Source organism: Tiliqua scincoides, chromosome 2 (genome assembly GCF_035046505.1).
Source record: "Tiliqua scincoides isolate rTilSci1 chromosome 2, rTilSci1.hap2, whole genome shotgun sequence".
In the NCBI taxonomy this organism is placed as follows: Eukaryota; Metazoa; Chordata; class Lepidosauria; order Squamata; family Scincidae; genus Tiliqua; species Tiliqua scincoides.
Window position 1 is genome coordinate 258,574,803 of NC_089822.1, and position 16,807 is coordinate 258,591,609.

Sequence of the window (16,807 nt, forward strand, 5' to 3'; positions counted from 1 at the left end):
TGGGATTAAATTGACAAGATCCATTTAAGATTTGCAGGCTACTTGTATGAACAACTATACTGGACACCCCAATCCCATCCACGCTTTCCTGGGAGTAAGCCCCATTGACTCTAATGGGAGTTACCTCTGAGTAGACATGCAAAGGATTGGGCCCTTAATTTTTAAACTACACACTGATTTGTGTTTCTGCCACTGAGAACATAACAACTTGGACCAACAGAATTGAACACAGCATTGAATTTCTATGGAAACAAACTGGTTTCAAAGTGCGGGGGGGGGGGGTCACAGCAACACAGAAAGCAGCCATTAAACATTGTCTACTTATGAGTAAATGTGAATGCAAGTAGCTGTTTCCCTTTCCACATCGATCAGCTTGCAGGGAGATGGTTTGCCAGCATGTGACTCTACAAGCAAGTAGCTGCTGGGTCTTAAAGTATCTACGTAGGAGAGCACCTGTGGTAAAATAAGGGTGATCTGGAGAGCGAAGCCAGCAGAGCCTGAGAAGAAGATCCTGCAACTGCCTCAGAGAGAGAGCCTCAGGTGGGCTTGAGCATCAAACACCTGAAAGAAGGGGAGGAGGGTCTCTCCACAGAAGGAGGCTCCTGAGTGAGTGTAGAGATGGGCTCCTGTGTCAGCATCAGAAAAGGCCACCTGTCCCCCAGCACAGTCCAGAGACACTCGGATCCTCTGGAGCTCCTTCCTCAGGGACAGAGGAGTGTTAGCAGGGGGATTAAAAACTCTGTAAAGTCCCCACTTCCCCACAGCCCAGATCCCTTCCTGAGGACTAATACGAAACTTGCCCTTTCTGCTCACAGACTTTCTGGCCACCCCCACAGCCCACTATCCCTCCCCTCCCACAGTGACCTCCCAGAAGTGTCTGCCTGCTGTGAAGCCCTCACGGCCCAGCACAAAACGCCGAAAGTTAAATCTCTCAGGATTGTTGGGCAGAGCTTGACGTTTGTGTCCCCATCTCACACTTTCCTGATCTGCAGACAGGATGAGCCAGGGATGAGCCGTGTCTGGATCCAGAGTCACCTTTGCTTCTGAGCCTGGAGGAGGAGGAGGAGAAAGAAGCAGAATTAGGAGAGTCATCAGGAGCCACAGCGACAGGAAGGTCTGTGGGGCGGTGACCAGACCGCAGTCAGTTGTCCTGCCCCCCACAATAAGGTGTGGGGCAGAGGTGATGGACAGCTGATTGGCTGCCTGGCTGTTGCTGGGCGACATGGAGGACCAGACTGAGGGGACCATGACTTACCCTCTGCAATCGGGAGGGAGGGGGCAAAGCAGTCCCTTGGGGGCTGGAGCGTGGGGAAGACAGCCAGTTTGCTGGATGGACTCGCTCCCCATAGACTATGGTGGGCCTGGCTTCTGAGCAGAGATGCATTGCTTTGGGCCCAGGCTGCAGTCCTATCTACGTTCCCTGGGAGTAGCCCCATAGACTATGGTGGGGCTGGCTTCCAGATAGATGTGCTTGGACTGCAATCCCATTTGAATAGGTCTCATTGACTATGGCGGGACTCAGTGGCATAGCTAATGATCGTGTAGCCTGGTGCCAAGCGCAAAAGGATGCCCCGGAAGTGATGTCACAACCGGAAGTGACGTCACACCCAGGTTTTTTAAAAAGTGAAAATTGGGGGGAAAAACCTGCCTCCTCCCCCCAGAAGCTCTGCCACCCACTTGCTCTGCCACCAACCCTCAGACGGTGGCATAGCTAATGTGTCTATCTACCACCAGGGTTCAAAGAAGATTTGTAGCCCCCTCTCCACGACAATAAAATTTAATTAAGTAAATTGAAAGTGTGCCCCTAATTGGTTAGAGACTCTGTGCTGGGCTGAAGAGGGACAGTAATTCTCCCCCTGCTCAATAGAAGAGAAGCACCACTTGGAAAAGTGCCTCTTTATCCAGTTAGCAGGTAACTGAATTATGATACATGGAAATGAGAGCAGACTCATACGAACACCTTCTTGGTTCCATGTTGTATCATATAACGTCTCATTGGCTCTCAGAACAATCAGTCTCATAGGTTGGTTTTGAGTTAAGAAAATCCACTTTCTGTTCCATAAGGCTATTGTGTTTTCATTTTCTGGTTAATTGGCCATAACTTTTGATAGAATACAGATATTCCATTTGTTTCATTGCATTCTGCATTAAATTACCTTCCCAATGATATATAACATGGTGGTATTATTCGTACCTATCAAGCTTTTCACAATTTTGGCCACTAGTATCAAGCTCAGCTTGCTGCCCCCCTAAAACTACATGCCCGGTGCAACTGCTACCCCCTGCACCCCCTTAGCTACACAACTGGTGGGACTTGCTTCTGAGTGGACATGCATAGCATAGGGCTCTCAGGTGCTCTCTGAACTGGGTGCAGGTGCAGGGAAGTTTGCTGTGCTGGGACTTAAAGAATGGTGAGCTAACTTATTTTCAGGCTTGCATTCCCTTTGGGTCCCCCCTTGCCTCTATCTTTGCCAGGGGCCTCTGTCTCCCTGGTTGGGGGGAGGCGGTCCTCTGCTCAGTCCCTGCTGCTCACTGGGTGACATTCAGGCAAACATAGTTGTTCTACTAATAAGGTTGCAAAAAAAATCTGTTTTTGAACATTGATGAGCTCTCCCCACCTTCCTCTCAACCCTTGCACCATGAGAAGTCCTATCAAAACCTGTCCATCATATGCATCCTTGTACATCATTCTTGATTACCTGAGAATTGTTTCATGACACCCTTCAAAAGGGGTTTTACATCAAAGAATCCCCCGATTCTGCAGGTCAGCTCAGGAGGAAAAGCCACAGGATTCTCAAATGCTTCCTTCTTCTCATACCTAAATGTGGAGGAGGAAAATATCTGATCTCACACTCCATGCAACTAGAATTCATGACTGGAGTAAAAGGACGACATGGAGGAGAAGAAAAGAGCAGAAACCCTGAAGGCAAGGGCAAGAACAGATGAGAGGTGCTCAGGTGAGGAGGCTTCTCTAGCAATGGCAGTATACAAGTGCTTTATGCTAATACCCAAAGTCTATGAGCAAAGATGGAGGAACTGGAATGTTTGTTGACTAGGGAAAACATTAATATAGTGGGCATAACGGAAACATGGTGGAATGCGGAGAACCAGTGGGATACCGCAATCCCGGGCTATAAACTCTATAGGAGGGACAGAGAGGGGCGTGTTGGTGGTGGGGTGGCCATCTATGTTAAAGAAGGGGTGGAATCCAGCAAAGCAGAGATTGAAGGCAAGTCCGACTCCACCACAGAATCTCTGTGGGTTAAATTATCAGGTTTGAGGAGCGATGTAATAGTGGGGGCAAGCTATTGTCCTCTGGACCAGAAACCAGTAGAGGATCTTGAAATGAGGAAACAGATCAGGGAGGTGTCGAGGAGGGACAGGGTTGTAATCATGGAGGACTTCAATCATCCTCACATCGACTGGGTCAATTAGTGCTCTGGTCATGAAAGAGAGACCAGTTTTCTTGACATGCTAAATGACTGTGATTTAGAGAAACTAGTCATGGAGCCCACCAGAGGACAGGCGACTCTGAATTTAATATTGTGTAGCACACAGGACCTGTTTAGAGATGTAAATGTTACTGAGCCGTTGGGGAACAGTGACCATGCTGCAATTAGTTTCACCATGAATGTCGGGGACAAGTGCCAAACAAATCTGACAAAAAAAATCCGAAGGGCAAACTTCCCTCAAATGAGGATGCTGGTTAAGAAGTTGTAAGGGAAGGTAAAGAGGATCCAATCTCTCCAGAGTGCGTGGAAGCTGTTTAAAACAACAGTAATAGAGGCCCAGCAGAAGTGTATACCGCAAAGGAAGAAGGGCTTGACTAAGTCCAGGAGGGTGTCCACATGGCTAACAAGTCAAGACGGAGAGGCTGTAAAGGACAAGGAAACTTCCTTCCATAAATGGAAGTCTTGCCCTAATGAGGAGAATAAAAAGGAACATAAACTGTGGCAAAAGAAATGTAAGAAGGTGATACGGGAGGCCAAGAGAGACTATGAGGAACACATGGCCAGCAACATTAGGAGGGATAATAAAAATGTCTTCAAATATGTTAGAAGCAGGAAACCCACCAGAGAAGCAGTTGGCCCCCTGGATGGTGAGGGAAGGAAAGGGGAGGTAAAAGGAGACTTGGAAATGTCAGAGAAATTAAATGAGTTCTTTGCATCTGTCTTTACGGCAGAAGACCTCGGGCAGATACTGCTGCCTGAACGGCCCCTCCTGACCAAAGAATTAAGTTGGGCAGAGGTAAAAAGAGAAGATGTTGTTAGCTCTCTACCCATGCTGAACCAAAGACAAAGCCAACCGGTTGGTTTATGGAAAGTTGCAGGCAGCTGAGTCACATTGAGTCAGCAGAATTACTCTGCACCTGAGTCTGGCACACCCTAGTTAACAGGGCAGAATCTGATTGGATGTTCAGAGTACTTGAACCTCAGTCTGCAGCTCCACCAGTGCAGTAGGTGTTAAACTGAGATAATGCAGAAGACCTGCATTGTTAAACTGAGGTGTTAAACTGAGGGTGTTAAACTGAGATAATGCAGAAGACCTCAGGCAGATACCGCTGCCTGAACGGCCCCTCCTGTCCAAGGAATTAAGTCGGGCAGAGGTTAAAAGAGAAGATGTTTCAGAACTAATTGACAAATTAAAGACCAATAAGTCACCGGACCCTGATGGCATCCACCCAAGTGTTATTAAGGAACTGAAAAATGAAGATGCTGATCTCTTGACTAAAATATGCATCTTGTCCCTTGAAACAGCAGCAAGCAGTAAAGGGAGCCCTCGTCCCACTTCTCATGCGAGAGATTGAATAGTTGCCCTCACACTGAGAGCGATTACGTCAGGCCAGTGTGGGCTCCAGCAAGTCTCCAGAGGGCCAGAGGCTCATTGGGTTCTCCTGGATCCACAGCTGCTCCTGGAGTCCCAGGTGGCGGCAGTGGCCAGGGGAGCCTTTGCTCAGCTTCGGCTGATTCGCCAGCTGCGACCGTACCTGAGCTGCGCGGACCTGGCCACAGTAACCCATGCCCTAGTGACATCTAGATTAGATTATTGCAATGCGCTCTACGTGGGGCTGCCTTTGAAGACGGTCCGGAAATTACAACTAGTACAGAACACGGCTGCTCGTGTTGTTGTTGGGGCACGTCGGTTTGACTCTGTTGAGCCGTTGCTCCGGCGGCTACACTGGCTGCCTGTTCTGTTCCGGGCCCAATTCAAGGTGCTAGTTTTGACTTTTAAAACCCTTTACGGCTCGGGTCCGGGTTATTAGAGGGACCGCCTCCTTCCCTGCAATCCTGCCTGTGCTCTTAGATCATCTGGGGGGGCCCTTTTGACTGTGCCGCCACTAAGAGATGTGAGAGGGGCAGCGGCCAGGAAGAGGGCCTTCTCGGTGGTGGCCCCGAACTGTGGAATACCCTCCCCTTAGAACTGAGAACTACTCCCTCGTTGCTAACGTTTCGGTGTGGACTGAAGACCTTTTTATTTCAAAAAGCTTTTAATTGTTGACAGGCTGGCTGGCGTTCTTGCTTTTTATATGAAAATCCACGGGGTTTGTTTTGTTTTTAGCTTTTTAATCATTGTAAACTGTTAACTGTTTTTCATGTTGTATTTTAAAATTGTTTGTTAGCCGCCTTGTGTGCCCATTGGGCAAAAAGGCGGGGTGCAAATTAATAAAATAATAATAATAATAATTGGAGACTGGGGGCTCCCTGTGGAAAGGACTGGGAGTCCCCGAGGGACACAAACGGCTTCTGGGCTGGGGTTTCAGCACCCCTGCTGTAAAGGGACAGGAAGCTTCCTTCCATAAATGGAAGTCTTGCCCTAATGAAGAGAATAAAAAGGAACATAAACTGTGGCAAAAGATATGTAAGAAGGTTACGGGAGACCAAGAGAGACTATAAGGAAAGCATGGTCAGCAACATTAAGGGGAATAATAAAAGCTTCTTCAAATATGTTAGAAGCAGGAAACCACCAGAGAAGCAGTTGGCCTTCTGGATGGTGAGGGATGGAAATGGGAGATAAAAGGAGACTTGGAAATGTCAGAGAAATTAAATGAGTTCTTTGCATCTGTCTTTACGGCAGAAGACCTTGGGCCAATACCGCTGCCTGAACGGCCCCTCCTGACCAAGGTATCAAGGCGGGTAGAGGTTAAAAGAGAAGATGTTTCAGACCTAATTGACAAATTAAAGATCAATAAGTCACCAGGCCCTGATGGCATCCACCCAAGAGTTCTTAAGGAACTGAAGAATGAAGATGCTGATCTCTTGACTAAAATATGCAACTTGTCCCTTGAAACAGCCGCAGTGCCAGAAGATTGGAGGACAGCAAATGCCACGCCGATCTTTAAAAAGGGAAGGAGGGGGGACCAGGGAAAGTGTAGACCGGTCAGCCTAATGTCTGTTCCAGGTAAGATGGTGGAATGCCTCATCAAAGATAAAATCTTAAAACACATAGACAAACAAGCCTTGCTGAGGGAGAATCAGCCTGTCTTCTGTAAGGGTAAGTCTTACCTCTCAAACCTTTTAGAATTCTTTGAAAAGATCAACAGGCATGTGGATGTGGTAGAACCCATGGACATTATATATCTGGACTTTCAGAAGGCGTTGGACACGATCCCTCACCAAAGACTGCTGAGAAAGTTCCACAGTCAGGGAATTAGAAGGCACGTCCTATCCTGGATTAGTAACTGGTTGAGGTCCAGGAAGCAGAGAGTGGGTGTCAATGGGCAGTTTTCACAATGGAAAGAGGTGAAAAGCGGTGTGCCCCAAGGATCTGTCCTGGGACCGGTGCTTTTCAACCTCTTCATAAATGACCTGGAGGCAGGGCTAAGCAGCAAGGTGGCCAAGTTTGCAGATGACACCAAACTTTTCCAAGTGGTGAAGACCAGAAGTGATTGTGAAGAGCTCCAGAAGGATCTCTCCAAACTGGGAGACTGGGAAGCAAAATGGCAGATGCATTTCAATGTAAATAAGTGTAAAGTCATGCACATTGGGGCAAAGAATCAAAACTACATATAGGCTAATGGGTTCTGAGCTGTCTGTGACAGATCAAGAGAGAGATCTTGGGGTGCTGGTGGACAGCTCGATGAAAGTGTCGAACAATGTGTGGTGGCAGCGAAGAGGGCGAATTCCATGCTTGGGATCATTAGGAAAGTTACTGATAATAAGATGGCTAATATTGTAATGCCGTTGTACAAATCGATGGTTAGGCCACACCTGGAGTATTGTGTCCAGTTCTCATAGCCACATCTCAAAAAGGATATAGTGGAGTTGGAAAAGGTGCAAAAGAGTGCAAGCAAAATGATTACTGGGCTGGGGCACCTTCCCTATGAGGAAAGGCTACAGCGTTTGGGACTCTTCAGTCTAGAAAAGAGGTGCCTGAGGGGGGATATGATTGAGACATACAAAATCATGCAGGGGTGGACAGAGTAGATAGAGAGATGCTCTTTTCCCACTCGCATAACACCAGAACCAGAGGACATCCCCGAAAGTTGAGTTTTGGGAGAGTTAGGACAGACAGAAGAAAATATTTCTTTACCCAGCGTGTAATTAGTTTGTGGAACTCCTTGCCACAAGAAGTAGTTCTGGTATCTTGCCTGGATGTCTTTAAGAGGAGATTGGACAAATTTCTGGAGGAGAAGTTCATTACGGGTTACAAGTCATAGTAGGTATGTGCAAGTTCTTGGTTTTAGAGGCAGACTGCCCCTGATTGCCAGATGCAGGGGAGGGCACCAGGCCACAGGTTGTGTCTGTTGTCTTGTGTGCTCCCTGGGGTATTTGGTGGGCCACTGTGAGATACAGGAAGTTGGACTAGATGGGCCTTTGGCCTGATCCAGTGCGGCTCTTCTTATGTTCTTAGTGTAAATGGATATAAAATGCATCAGGTACAGCAGGCGCCTTTGTAGCTGAGGGAAGGGGACGGATGTCTGGCAGCCCTGATGGATGTGCAGATGGAATGTTGTAAAGAAGGCCCTGAGTGGAGCACTGGAGGGTGGGGAGTCCTGCATTCTCTCCCCAAGAGCCATGTTCCTCACAGACCATTCCCAGCATCAGGTGACAAGAAGGGAAATGAGTGGGATCCACGTACCTCTGCAAGGTCCTCCTAATATCCTGGGGAAAAAAAGAAAAAGATCTTAGTGCCTGCCACAAGCAAGTCAGACTTTTCACACCCTGCACAGATATGCTCTCTGGTCCTCCACTGTCCAGCTGGCAGTGATCCGTTTTGCACACTCCACTCAAGGACTGAGGTGCAGCTCCACAGAATAATCACAAGCTGGGCAAAGAAAAGTTTTCTTTTGCTTGTCCTGATCCTTCAATTCTGTGTCACACCTCCTGATCTATTATCAGACCCAGCTAATGGCCTTGACCTCTGTCCACAACCCGGAATCTCCATCAGTATAAGATAGAAGGGGAGGCAGAGCTTCCCTTCCTTTCTATTTTAGAGGCACACATGGCCTTCTAAATAAAAAAAAATATATAGTTACTTCCAAGGAAACTGCAGGCGGCATGTCTGGCTCTCAGAACGGTTCAGGGGGATGCATTGGGCATGGGGTTTGGCACCTCCAGGTGAGGGTAGCACCCCTGGAGGTGTGGCCCCAGGAGCCACAGTGGTTAGGAACACCACTGAGGGGAGGGCTCTGCTTGAGCTTCCCCTGCTGTTGTTGAAACCAAGTATGAGAAGGAAGAGAGACCCAGGACACCTTTCGCTTTAGTGTGGAGATGACACTGCTCCCCTTTCATGTCCCTCTCCCTTGCTCAGCTAGGACACCCCCCCCCCCCATAAATCCTTTGCTGACCAGCAATCCAGGGCAGTCACTCAGGCCCATGCTTCCCATTCATTCTTGTCTTCTTCAGGGTGAGATTGGGGAATGCCCAGGCAGGGATTCCCCTCCATGATCAGGCTTCCAGCACATGCATTCCGGATGCCCGGGTCTCTCTGTCTCTGCACAGACCCTGGACAGTGGGTGAGGCTCCACTGGAGCACCACAGAGCCCATTAGTGGGGCTTGAGAGCAGCAGAACTGAGCAGAGCTGGAGGGAAAGCACTGGTCAGGAAGTAGCCATGAGAACAGATTCCAGAATCTTGGGAACCTGCAGGCCACACTGAAATAAAATGAACTGACTGATTTCTCTTGAGTGCGCATGTACCTAAGAGAGGTCTTTCAGCCCATTCCTGAGCTGCCTGGTGTGTGGGACTGACGCGGTGCTGAAAACAGCTGAGCACAACAGGGCAGCTTCTGGTGGCTCCTCGACAGACAGGAATGTTTGTTCCCTTTTCCCAGGTAAGGAAAGTAGCCCCACAATGGGGTCCTGCAGTAGTTCTGGAGCTTCTGCAGAATCAAAGAGTTCCGTCTCAGACCATGCAGCCTGACAAGGAGTTCAGGATCTGGTGGAGCTGAGTTCCACAGGTCCTGCCCTCCACCCACCTGGCTGCCTCTACCCAGCACAAAATCTCCCCACCCCTCTACCCACCTCCCCCCGCCCTGAGACGCCGCCTCACTGCTCCCCCCATCTACCTCTCCACTGCCCTGGGGTTCAGTCGATTGCCAAGCAGCAGAGCAGCAGCTTTCCACAAGTGCAAGCCCAACTCTAGTTCGCGCTGGGCTAGCTCTGGTGCTTGGCCTGGTGCTAAGCCCTGCAAGTGTGTCTTATGGCACACTTGCGACAGTGCACACTTGTGGTAAGCCGGCATGCGTATCTCCAGATTAGGCTCTTCAACAGCATGACACACTGAGTCCTTCATTCTTGTGTAGGCCAAGGAAGCACAGAGCAGTTTCTTTCCCTGGGGAGGAACCTGAGCTATTTCTACCACCTCTCACCTGCAGGAGCTCACTTGCTGGCTGCTGGCATTTCTCCTCCATCTGCTGGATGAGACCTTCAAGGGAGGACAGTTCCTCCTCCAGTCTGGCCATGTGCTCCTCTCTTCTGGCTGCAATTTCCTTCTCCAGCTCTTCCAACTGCGAGAGGAGAGACGTCTTTTGTTTTTCCAGAAACTGGTATAGTTGGTTGAAAACAGCCTCTGTCATTGTCTTCTTTCCTTCTATTTGTCCCTGCGACAAGCAGTTGTAAAGAGGAAAGGAGAGAAATGTCCGGAATATTTAGGCTATTGGATGGGAAGCTTAAAGCCAGGAGCCCAAAGGTAGCGTTAAGAACATAAGAAGAGCCCCGCTGGATCAGGTCAAAGGCCCAACTAGTACAACTTTCTGTATCTCACAGTGGCCCACCAAATGCCCCAGGGAGCACACCCGGTGCCCTCCCCTGCATCTAGCAATCAGAGGCAGCCTACCTATAAAACCAAGAGCTTGCACATACCTACCATGACTTGTAACCCGTAATGAACTTTTCCTCCAGAAATCTGTCCAATCTCCGGAAGTGCTGCCTGTTCCACATGCAGGGCCAGCTAGGCAGGCTGAGATCAGGGGTCTCAATGCGTGGATGAGACAGTGGTGTAAGGAGGAGGGGTTTAGATTTGTTAGGCACTGGGGAACTTTTCTGAACAATCAGGGCCTGTACAAGAGGGACGGGTTTAACTTGAACCAGAATGGAACCAGACTGCTGGCACGTAACGTTAAAAAGCTGGCCAAGGAGCTTTTCAACTGACCCTTGAGGGAAACCGGACAGGAGCTGAGGGGCATCTGGTTTGGAACTCCTCATCCCATAGGGATGAGGATAGGGAGGTTAGAGAACAAAAAGGTAGTGACAGTAGGAGTAGGAATTGGGAATGGAAGCATGATAGGATCTGATAGACAGTTTGGCACAATGAGAGGCTGCAGGGATAGAGGAGCTAATAAGCAGCCCATTTTGGGGAACTTCGTATACAAGGGCTTGCTGGAGGTGAAGTGACCATTTATGTTAAACAAGGGGTAGAATCCAGAAAAGTAGAGGCTGAAGGGCGGGTCAGACTCCAACACAGAATCTCTGTGGGTTAAATTACCAGGAGCAAGGAGTGATAGCACGCTGGGGGCGTGCTATAGTCCTCCAGACCAGAAACCTGAAGGAGACCTTGAAATGAGGAAACAAATCAAGGAGGTATCGAGGAGGGACAGGGTTGTAATCATGGGGGTTTTTAATTATCCTCACATCGACTGGGTCAATTTGTACTTTGGTCATGAAAGAAAGACCAGATTTCTTGACATGCTGAATGACTGCTTTAGAGCAGTTAGTCATGGAGCCCACCAGAGGACAGGTGACTCTGGATTTAATATTGTGTGGTACTCAGAACATGATTAGAGATGTAAATGTTACTAAGCCGTTGGGGAAAGTGACCGTGCTGCAATCTGTTTTGCCATGCATGTAGAGGGAAGAGTGGCAAGCAAATCTGATACAAAAACCCAGACGTCCCACAAATGAGGAGAGTAATTAGAAAAAGGTTCAAAGGGAAGGTAAAAAGAGTCTGATCTCTCCAAAGTGCATGGAGGCTGCTTAAATCAACAGTAACAGAGGACCTGCAGAAGTGTATACCACAAAGGAAGAAGGGCTTGACTAAGTCCAAGTGCTCCAAGGATCTGTCCTGGAACCAGTGCTTTTCAATCTGTTCATAAATGACCTGGAGGCAGTGAAAAGCAGCAAGGTGGCCAAGTCTGTGGATGTCACCCAACTTTTCTGAGTGGTGAAGACCAGAAGAGACTGTGAGGACCTCCAGAAGATCTCTCCAAACTGGGAGACTGGGCAGCAAAAAGGCAGATGCATTTCAATGTAAGAAGATGTAAAGTCATGCACATTGGGGCAAAGAATCGAAACTTCACATATAGGCTAATGGGTTCTGAGGCTGTCGGTGACAGATCAGGAGAGAGATCTTGGGGTGGTGGTGGACAGCTCAATGAAAGTGTTTCCCAAAAGATTTTAAAGTAGGCATCTATGAAGAAGATACAAGTTTTGATAAAATATTATTGATTGATGATGGAAAATATATTAAGAAAATGTATAATTTTCTTCTTGAGATAAAGATGGAAGATGAGGTAGTGACTCAATGGTGTTATGGGCAAAATTTTTTGGATATAATATTTCGATTGAAGGTTTACAGGTTGGCAACCTTCAGTCTCGAAAGACTATGGTATCGCGCCCTGAAAGGTGGTTCTGGCACAGCGTCTAGTGTGGCTGAAAAGGCCAATCCGGGAGTGACAATCCCTTCCACACCGGGAGCAAGTGCAGTCTGTCCCTGGTCTGTCTCCCTGGCTATGGGCCTTCCTTCTTTGCCTCTTAGCCTCAGACTGTTGGCAAAGTGTCTCTTCAAACTGGGAAAGGCCATGCTGCACAGCCTGCCTCCAAGCTGGCTGCTCAGAGGCCAGGGTTTCCCACCTGTTGAGGTCCATCCTAAGGCCTTCAGATCCCTCTTGCAGATGTCCTTGTATCGCAGCTGTGGTCTACCTGTAGGGCGCTTTCCTTGCACGAGTTCTCCATAGAGGAGATCCTTTGGGATCCGGCCATCATCCATTCTCACGACATGACCAAGCCAACGCAGGCGTCTCTGTTTCAGCAGTGAATACATGCTAGGGATTCCAGCATGTTCCAGGACTGTGTTGTTTGGAACTTTGTCCTGCCAGGTGATGCTGCGGATGCGTCGGAGGCAGTGCATGTGGAAAGCGCTCAGTTTCCTCTCCTGTTGTGAGCGAAGAGTCCATGACTCGCTGCAGTACAGAAGTGTACTCAGGACGCAAGCTCTGTAGACCTGGATCTTGGTATGTTCCGTCAGCTTCTTGTTGGACCAGACTCTCTTTGTGAGTCTGGAAAACGTGGTAGCTGCTTTACCGATGCACTTGTTTAGCTCGGTATCGAGAGAAAGAGTGTCGGAGATCGTTGAGCCAAGGTACACAAAGTCATGGACAACCTCCAGTTCATGCTCAGAGATTGTAATGCAGGGAGGTGAGTCCACATCCTGAACCATGACCTGTGTTTTCTTCAGGCTGATTGTCAGTCCAAAATCTTGGTAGGCCTTGCTAAAACGATCCATGAGCTGCTGGAGATCTTTGGCAGAGTGGGTAGTGACAGCTGCATCGTCGGCAAAGAGGAAGTCACGCAGACATTTCAGCTGGACTTTGGATTTTGCTCTCAGTCTGGAGAGGTTGAAGAGCTTTCTGTCTGATCTGGTCCGGAGATAGATGCCTTCTGTTGCAGTTCCAAAGGCCTGCTTCAGCAGGACAGCGAAGAAAATCCCAAACAAGGTTGGTGCAAGAACACAGCCCTGCTTCACTCCGCTTCGGATGTCAAAAGGGTCTGATGTGGAGCCATCGAAGACAACAGTGCCCTTCATGTCCTTGTGGAAAGATCTGATGATGCTGAGGAGCCTGGGTGGACATCCAATCTTGGGGAGAATCTTGAAGAGGCCGTCTCTGCTGACCAGGTCGAAAGCCTTTGTGAGATCTATGAAGGCTATAAAGAGTGGCTGTCGTTGTTCCCTGCATTTCTCCTGCAGTTGTCTAAGGGAGAATACCATATCAGTGGTGGACCTGTTGGCTCGGAATCCACACTGCGATTCTGGATAGACGCTCTCTGCAAGTACCTGGAGCCTCTTTAGTACAACTCGGGCAAACAGCTTTCCTACAATGCTAAGGAGAGAGATGCCGCGGTAGTTGTTGCAGTCACCCCTGTCACCTTTGTTCTTGTACAGCGTGATGATGTTTGCATCCCTCATGTCTTGAGGTACTCCACCTTCTCTCCAGCAGAGACAGAGGATTTCATGCAGCTCAGTGACGATGATCTCTTTGCAGCATTTTAGGACTTCAGCAGGGATGCTGTCTTTTCCAGGTGCCTTGCCAAAGGCAAGGGAGTCCAGGGCCACGTGAAGTTCTTCTAGGGTTGGTTCACTGTCAATCTCTTCCAGCACAGGCAGGCACTCAATGTTGTTCAGTGCTTCTTCGGTGACTACATTTTCTCTGGAATATAGCTCAGAGTAGTGCTGCACCCAGCGTTCCATCTGCTGCGCCCGATCCTGGATGACCTCGCCTGTGGCAGACTTCAGAGGGGCATCCAGCCTTCCCAGCATCAAGATCACACGCAGTTATCATGGTGCTGCCTGCGATACTGACCACTCCCTAGTGTGCAGCAGAGTGAAACTGCAAACAAAGCAACTGTATCACACGAAAAAGGAAGGAAGACCTCGCATTGATACCAGCAAGACCCGGGATCAGAGAAAAGTGGAGGAATTTGCACAAGCGCTTGAGGAATCTCTTCCAGGCCCGGCCGACGCAAACACATCCAACAGATGGGAAATTTTCAAGAATACCGTTTACAACACCGCCTTGTCCATATTCGGCAAGAAGACCAACAAGGCGGCAGACTGGTTTGAAGCCCACTCTGAGGAGTTGACACCAGTCATTGAGGAAAAGAGGAGAGCTCAAGCAGCATACAAGGCCTGTCCCAGTGAGCGCAACCTGCAGGTCCTCCGAACTGCTCGCAGCAAAGTCCAACAGACTGCCAGGAGATGTGCTAACGACTACTGGCTCCAGCTCTGTTCCGAGATACAGATAGCAGCTGACACGGGCAACATCAAGGGGATGTATGATGGTATCAAGCAGGCCCTAGGTCCAACACAGAGGAAAAAAATGACTTGGTCATGTCATGAGAATGAGCGATGGTCGGATCCCAAAGGATCTTCTCTATGGAGAACTCGTGAAAGGAAAGCACCCTATAGGTAGACCACAGCTGCGATACAAGGACATCTGCAAGAGGGATCTGAGGCCTTAGGAGTGGACCTCAACAGGTGGGAAACCCTGGCCTCTGAGCGGCCTGCTTGGAGGCCGGCTGTGCAGCGTGGCCTTTCTCAGTTTGAAGAGACACTTGGCCAACAGACTGAGGCAAAGAGGCAAAGAAGGAAGGCCCATAGCCAGGGAGACAGACCAGGAACAGACTGCACTTGCCCCCAGTGTGAAAGGGACTGTCACTCCCGGATTGGCCTTTTCAGTTACACTAGACGCTGTTCCAGAACCACCATTCAGAGCGCGATACCATAGTCTCTCGAGACTGAAGGTTGCCAACTACTAACTAATACTCACTTCCAATGCAACAGGGACACTTACGAGCAGCTCTCGGCTTTCCTTTTCTGTTCCTGCTTTGCTTGCCAGAATGATCTCTCGCTCCTTCCTCAGAACTTCCAGACAGCTACACATTTGGGCCTGCAGCAAAGAGAAAAGTTGTCTTACGTGCTCCCTGGGGCATTTGGTGGGCCACTGTGAGAAACAGGAAGCTGGACTAGATGGGCCTTTGGCCTTATCCAGCAGGGATGTTCTTAATATCCCTTAATATTAATCCCTTCACATCTTAATAATGTGAAGCTATGTACCACTGGGACTCATTAGAAGGCCTGCATAGAAGGACATTTCTGACTTTTTACAGACAAAATCAGCTGTGAGCAGCAGAAAACAGACAAGATTCCATTTTTGGATTGGTCTTTAATGAACATGATTGGGGAGTTCTGGCCATGTTGACTCTTCTGCCTTTTATATGACACTTTTTACAGATATGGGTTCTAGTAGCTGTTCACTTCCAATGCAACAGGGACACTTACGAGCAGGTCTCGGCTTGCCTCTTCTGTTCCTGCTTTGCTTGCCAGAATGATCTCTCGCTCCTTCCTCAGATCTTCCAGACGGCTACACAATTGGTCCTGAAGCAAAGAGAAAAGTTTCTGTTTGGATTCTTTTTCAGGGGAGGGAAGGGGGTTTACTATCTAAGGTGTGTTTGAACTCTGCATAAGAATGGGAAAGCAGTTGAGGTGTATGCTTGCTCCTTGCATTTCAGTGCCTTCTGGGCAGGTCTCTGGACTTGGTGTCTGATAATGGCATCTTACATGAGCAGAAGGAGATTGCAGTTGGGACTAGAAGTCAATTAGTGTTTAGCCCTGAGATGGTGATGGGAAAGAATGCCCTTCAACCTCCCCTTGTGTCCAATCCTGACATCAGGAGCACTAATTCTAAAGATGTGTCATAACCTGGAGCAGGCAAACCCTTTTTCTGCTGTGGGCCTCCAGGTTACAAGCCTTCCCTCAATGACTTCTCTCCAACCAAGCTGCATGCTACACCCATCACTGGCCCTGGAGATTTACATTCACTCACCTTGCATTCCTTGGCAGCCTCTTCCAAAAGCAGGAAAGTATGTGATTGATGTTCTGGGGATCTCTCACAAATCAGACACACCAACTCTTGGTCTTCTTTGCAGAACAGGTGGAGTTTTTCCTTGTGTCTCACACATAAATGTTCTTTTCCCAGGTAAAATGACAGACATTTAATTTTTTCTACTATATTTGCCAGTTGCCTGTTTGGCCGGAAATTCCCTCTCTTGACTTTAGCTTGGCAAAGGGCACACTTCAAGTCCCCCTGATCTTTCCACTTCTCACAGTAGTTGGTGATGCAGCCCCTGCAGAAGTTGTGGCCGCAGTCCAGGGTCACTGGGTCTGTCAGGTACTCCAAGCAGATGGGACACTTGACTTCTTCCTCTACTTCCATGGATGGTGAGGCTGAGGCCATGGCCGATGACGACTCCAGGGATGGATTCAGGCAGCTTCTGAGACCTGTACAAGAACAGTGGGTGGGTGTTGGTGAGCAACAGAAGAAATACCACCTGGGGAATAACTATTTCGCAGACTGCCCATTGCAGAAGATCTTTGAATTTTCCACAGTGGTGCCCAGTTTGTAGGACTAATAATGGGAGGTGTTTGTTTTTGTTGATAATCACATAAACACACAAAACACCACATTTTGGTATTTAAGAGATCAAAATGAAAACAGAAAACACTCAGTGTTCAAGAAATTTTCCAGAAATTAAAATACCTGTAGATAACTTTTCTAGTTAGAAGGAATACCAGGGCCACATCTCCTGACACTC

The 16,807-nt window shown here is 48.6% G+C and overlaps 1 pseudogene; it reads right to left on the reverse strand.

Moving 5' to 3' along the window:
* Positions 1 to 454: 454 nt before the first annotated feature.
* LOC136639103 (tripartite motif-containing protein 10-like) lies at positions 455 to 16,449 on the reverse strand (annotated as a pseudogene).
* Between the last annotated feature and the right edge of the window lie 358 nt (positions 16,450 to 16,807).